This window comes from Scylla paramamosain, chromosome 24, assembly GCF_035594125.1.
Source record: "Scylla paramamosain isolate STU-SP2022 chromosome 24, ASM3559412v1, whole genome shotgun sequence".
NCBI classification, from domain to species: domain Eukaryota; kingdom Metazoa; phylum Arthropoda; class Malacostraca; order Decapoda; family Portunidae; genus Scylla; species Scylla paramamosain.
In genome coordinates, this window is record NC_087174.1 from 5,753,429 (window position 1) to 5,760,000 (window position 6,572).

The window sequence follows — 6,572 nt, forward strand, 5'->3', positions numbered from 1 at the left end:
ATCATGCAACTGTAAAGGTAAGATGTTATGCGAGCTTCTCATGGTTTTCGAAGGTTGAATATTTGTAAGAAATGAAAGTAATATCAAATAAGCAAAATAGAAAAAAAAAATCTAGTATCGCTAATCCACCAAGCTAACACCAGACATTTACAAATCCGTGTAACATCTCGGTCACAGCAAAGACAGGAGTAAGTTCCTGTGCAGTTAGTTATCTGCCTCCTGCTCGAACCTGTGTGTAATGCATGTACTTAAGATGTTACTGTTATCCGCACGCCACGAACAATGTGTGCGTTTGTGTGTGTGTGTGTGTTATTTACGGAAGTGTATATGTGCAAATTTGGAACTAATGTCATGTTTTTTTTTCTATGTTCTTGTTTATTTGCATCCAATTTCATTTTAGACTCGTGCACGTTCATGTGTGTCTGTGTGTGTGTGTGTGTGTGTGTGTGTGTGTGTGTGTGTGTGTGTGTGGCACTTTGGAAATGCTGTATTGGACGTCTAATATTTTGGTGCTTACTGGTGCATATTGTATTCACTGTGGGGTGTGTATTCACGGTAAGATTCTCTCTCTCACTCTCTCTCTCTCTCTCTCTCTCTCTCTCTCTCTCTCTCTCTCTCTCTCTCTCTCTCTCTCTCTCTCTCTCTCTGCGGGAGACGTAATATGACCAGCATTTCTCGACGACAAATCAGACTGCTCCTGTTTAATGAAAGGAACACAACACTAATTTCAACGCACGGTAGGCAATGTAGATGCTTCGTTAGTGCTTCATGTTGCTCTGCGTCTCAATCTAGGCACACTTGTCCGCATATCATACCCGATGCATCTGATTGACAGCCGCCGTGACGTACAACGCTGGCAATATGAGAGATGTTTAGTTTTCTTCAAGTTACATCCGTCTAGTTGCACTCTTAATGAAATGACATCCTGTTTTTCTTGCTTCCCTGAGCAAGTTGCAGCAAACGAGGTAAGATGCAGAGAGAGAGAGAGAGAGAGAGAGAGAGAGAGAGAGAGAGAGAGAGAGAGAGAGAGAGAGAGAGAGAGAGAGAGAGAGAGACGCTCTTTACTTGAATTAATCCAGCAGCACAACAACTTCAGAGAGTGAATATTTCATGAGGGATTCTAAATCATTCACCGTTTCCCCGAGGCTGCAGTAAACGAGGTGAGGAACGCCGCTCAGGTAACGAGAATACAAGATTACAGCACCATTGTTTTTGCAGCAGCTGGGATGCAGAACCAATCAGTATTAATCTGTTTGATCATCGTCGTATTCCTGCCGCAGGTGCGTGTGTGTGAAAGAGAGAGAGAGAGAGAGAGAGAGAGAGAGAGAGAGAGAGAGAGAGAGAGAGAGAGAGAGAGAGAGAGAGAGAGAGAGAGAGAGAGAGAGAGAGAGAGAGAGAGAGAGAGAGAGAGAGAGAGAGAGAGAGTTGCCCAGCTTCGCGTCTAGATTCAGTGTCACACGCCCCTGACTGGCCCTCCCTCGTGCCCTCACAACTTAACTCTGCCTGCCGCACTGCTGCGCCACGTGTCCAAAAATACTCTCTCTCTCTCTCTCTCTCTCTCTCTCTCTCTCTCTCTCTCTCTCTCTCTCTCTCTCTCTCTCTTTTTCTCATTTGTACTTGACACATCTGAGACTAAATCCGTAAAATAAAGAGGAAATATTTCAAAGGTCATTCCATAAAACCAAAGCATTATTTAACTGAGATCCAATTAAGTTATTGCTGTTAGGGGATGTTTCCCTTTCAAAATATAATTGTATGAACAAGATAGAATGTTGATACATTATTGTTAATTAAAAAAAAAAAAAACACGTACTGTAATAGAGAAAAGGTTAATTTAGTTACTGACGCCTCAAATATTTATTTTATTTACTTTAATCTTATGAAAGAGGAAGAGTGGAATCCGTAGATAGTTTCTGGATATTTCACAGATGGAAAATATATTAATAAACAATCTGCGGTGAATAGTTTACTAAATTCACATGCGGAGTGAGATATATGAATATTTCAAGGAGTAGATAAGAATAGCAGGACCTGACAGGTGGAAGCAATACTGACCGGGCTCTGGCATCGAAGGAAACCTTGCTTACCAAATCAAAACGGAGAACCACGACAGATAAAAACCAGTAACAACTTCATTACGCGGCGCTCCAACCCTTCACGTGCCGGGTAAACAAAGGCTGTCTACATATCATCTCCATTTACTGGTTGACATTTTGGTGACCATTTCAATCCGGAGTCTGTTTCACTGTCTATTTTCATCACCACTGTTTTGAAAAATAATCTGCTATTTCCTACTTCCAATCTGTCAAGTATTACTTGCACTCTGTCCATCTCCTTCTCATCGAACTATTTATTATCTTTGTTCAGTATAGTATTTGCACATGTACATCTTCTAGTGACATTTTAGCTGATATTCCAGTCACCAAGGCACAAATTTGTGTGAATTTCACTCATGCAGGTAGACAGTAAGATGTAATGACTTTCAAGCTTAAAAAAGATATAGTAATGGTTATTGAGCTCAGCCTTCCCTGATGAAAGCGTGTCAGGTTAGCAAATACACGTCATTCTGCTTCCAAATTCAGCAGGTAACATTTATTTAATCAACAGGTCATCTTAAATATCCGGTCTCTTTGTCTGAATGAAGTTTGTACAAATTGTAATATAGTCTGTGAGTTTAAGATTTCTTTGTTTTGTTTAGTAAGAAAGACTGTGGGATCTCTCTCTCTCTCTCTCTCTCTCTCTCTCTCTCTCTCTCTCTCTCTCTCTCTCTCTCTCTCTCTCTCTCTCTCTCTCTCTCTCTCTCTCTCTCTCTCTATCTATCTATCTATCTATCTATCTATCCATCCATCTATCTATTTATCACACACACACACACACACACACACACACACACACACACACACACGTTTAAATAAGAAGCAAAGTGACGCCGTCTTTCCCCCGGGACGAAATACACAAGAAAGTCTTAAGCACGTTGTCTCAAAAATATGAAACTGTTATTTACACTTCAGTGCCTCAGGATAAGAGATACGTGCATACTCCCAAACCAGCCACCGTGGAAGTATCAAGATGACGAAGACCTTAAAAGTTTAAAGGCCGACGGTAATGGCACTCGAGCAAGAAGCGTAAGGTTATCAAGCTGCCCTGTGCAAACAAGGAACAGTCTCTTAAACCCAGCAGTCTGCACAGTGCGGCGCCAGACGAGTGCTGCGGGAGACGTAAGGAAAAGAGTTACCTTCCCCGGGACGCAGGGTACTACACGTGACGAATAGCCAGGTACAAGGAGTGCTAAGTAAAGGAGGTGGAGGAATGAGAAGAATGCTTTTCTCTCTCTTCCATGATTTCCAGCACTCCATCCCTTTGTCTCTCTCAAACAGAAATTAATATGCTACTCTTATGTCTTGTGTCCTAATGTTAGAGGTAATATGAAATAGTTTAATGTAATTTTTATAACATTCATACCCTTCTCCTCCCTTTCACTTTCATAACGTTCCCGTGAAATATTCTGAGTATCTAATCATACAGCAAACACACTACAAATACCCGACAGTCCTTTAGGAGGCTTGGTTCTTCTGCGCTCACGTTATACTACTGATTGACTCCTCTATGACTAGCGAGTTAAAAAATAATGAGTGGCGGAAGATCTAAATACTAATAAGATTACTAGTGTTTCCGCGCCAGCATGTGCCGCTCAGATCGTCGTCCCAGGGGTGAAATTAAGTCCAGGCAACTTTAATGTGGCACGTCTGTCAATAATTGGTACTCGTAATGACGGAAACTCCCGGGTGTTGTTTGTTAGTTTTCGCTTCTACGTGAAAGGGAAAGTTGCAGCGTGTGAGATGTGAATACTGGCACCGGGGCAGGGGAGGCCACTCACCTTTCCTCTAATATTGACTTAATGAGTTCTGTAATTATAATTAGAATAAAGTTAGAGATGGTGTAAGCCGTGAATACTGTACACTGACAGTTCAGAGAGAGAGAGAGAGAGAAAGAGAGAGAGAGAGAGAGAGGAGAGAGAGAGAGAGAGAGAGAGAGAGAGAGAGAGAGAGAACGTCAAAACACACATAAGAGGAGGAGGAACCCAAAGTTACGGTAAAGTATCGATCAATTCTATTTTTACTCGTGTCTTTTTTTGACGTTACTCACGAGCACCAGCTAAAATAAGCCTCCCCTGGATATTACCTGAGTTGTATTTTTGTCCTATCCAGTATAACAGAAACTGCCAAACCTTTCCACCTCATACTCTCTCTGAGTTTGAAGCATCTTAACTTCGCTTCGAAGAAAAATGTATTATTCTGTTATTGCGTATACGTAAATAAAAATGAAAAAAAGAAAAATCCAACTGTATCGACACTCAAAAGCTCCTCGCATATTCTTCGTCTCGGGACACCTGCATGAAAGATAGATGCTTTGACGGACATGAGGAATAGAAGAAAAAAAACAACTTTACCTGTGACATTTACAACAACAGTTTTTTTGACAGAAGTCTCAGAGAAAAGAAAGTGTAATAAAAAAGAAAAAAAAAACGGCAAGGAATAATCTCGGGAATATTACAGTACTACGGACTGAAAATACTACTTCCAACTCTAAAATCACGGTACAATCCTGACAAACACCAAGTTAAGCAAGTTTTCTTAATCCTGACCCATGAGATATAATCAATGTTTAATGTTACAATGAAAATGAGAGGCTTTTGAATATACCCGAGGACAGAGTACGTTTATTTCACTACTACAAATCATATATACAAACGTTTCTGTGACTTATCTCTGCTACAACAAATTCTAACAAGTTTCTGCTGTAGTTATTAATACTGTTTTCAAGGGTGTTTTCAGCACGCAGTTGATATTTAATAATAACACTGTATTACAATGGGACAAGAAACGCATTTGAACATAGAAAATCACCTGTACAGCCTTTGAAAGTAGTCCTATTCAAAGAAAACGTAAGAAGAGGCTCTCTCATGAGTACAAAATAATAACCGATGAGTCTACACGATCACACATCCACTTTCCATCCGCCGATTCCTCTGAGTTTCCCGGCGCGCCCGATGCTCGCCCACCAGGATGAGACGCCAATGTCTTACTGGCTGCGGGGCATTAAAGTGTGCGGAGCCTATTCATTAACTGATTGCAGCGTCGCGTGTCCAACCAGCAATAGAACAGTCCATTACACTTTGGCGAGCTCAAGATTCCTGTTCTTTATTCCTACCGATCATAGAGAGAGAGAGAGAGAGAGAGAGAGAGAGAGAGAGAGAGAGAGAGAGAGAGAGAGAGAGAGAGAGAGAGAGAGGAAGCTTTAGTTTCAGATTAATCTTATACACATTTATATTTCTCTGTAGCGCGAACACTGCAACCTCTTGGTAAATATCAGTCGTATTGTTTGTGTGTGTGTGTGTGTGTGTGTGTGTGTGTGTATGAATGAGTGTTGGTATTTCTCTGTGACATACGCATATCTGCAGGCTATCCAACATTAATTCAGCGGAAGCAAGGCAACGTGAACAGCGAAATAAAGGGGCAAGAAATCTACAGCAGACGTATCAACGTGAGCGAGACGGTGCGCTTGTCATGAACGAGACGAACACGGCGATGATGGAGCACTGGCGGTGATGGGAGCATGATAGCAAAATTGTTTCCTGAAGCACACCCGTTATTTTGAACATGCATGCGCGCGCGAGCACACACACACACACACACACACACACACACACACACACACACACACACACACACACACACACAGAGAGAGAGAGAGAGAGAGAGAGAGAGAGAGAGAGAGAGAGAGAGAGAGAGAGAGAGAGAGAGAGAGAGAGAGAGAGAATGAAGTGGAAAGATATTACGTAAAAAGAATACTATTTTTTCTGTCAAAGGGTAAAAAAAAAAAAAAAATGAAAAAGAATAGAAAAAAAATTCTGGCATTGCAAATTTTGTTCGGGAAAGATTCTAAAAAAATGGAGAAAATGTTGGATTGACAGCATCGACTACGCCATCGACATTCTCGTTTACATTTTAATTCGACGAGCTTATACGAGCGGCTATGATCTTGTTTTAGCTGCGCCGCGGGAACCGTAGCAGTCGTTGGTGCCGTAAGTCACTTGTACATGTCAAGTAGGCCTTGCGTCATAGTAATTGAAACCTGACACACCGCCACTGGTAGTTCATTGGTTGCTTATTGAAAACATTCCTCGCTACCAGTGGATGTATCTCTTCCGATTCCGCATATTGTTCTACTGTTCTCTCTCTCTCTCTCTCTCTCTCTCTCTCTCTCTCTCTCTCTCTCTCTCTCTCTCTCTCTCTCTCTCTCTCTCTCTCTGTAACTTTCCCTCACCTCACGTTCTTTATAAAAAGGCTCTACACCAGGGATCAACATGCTCTCGGTGCCTCAAACCCCTTGAGATAACATCAGCGCCTGTCCATCACTGCCACTGTGCCTCGCTAAAACACCACTGCTAAGCAACTTTACGTAACATGTTCCCCAGTCTCTCCGTAGTGAGTGATGTACTGGATCATAAGTGTGTTCCCTGCGAGGTAAATGGCACAAGTGAAGCCTGTTATCCACTTCTCCGATGCTCC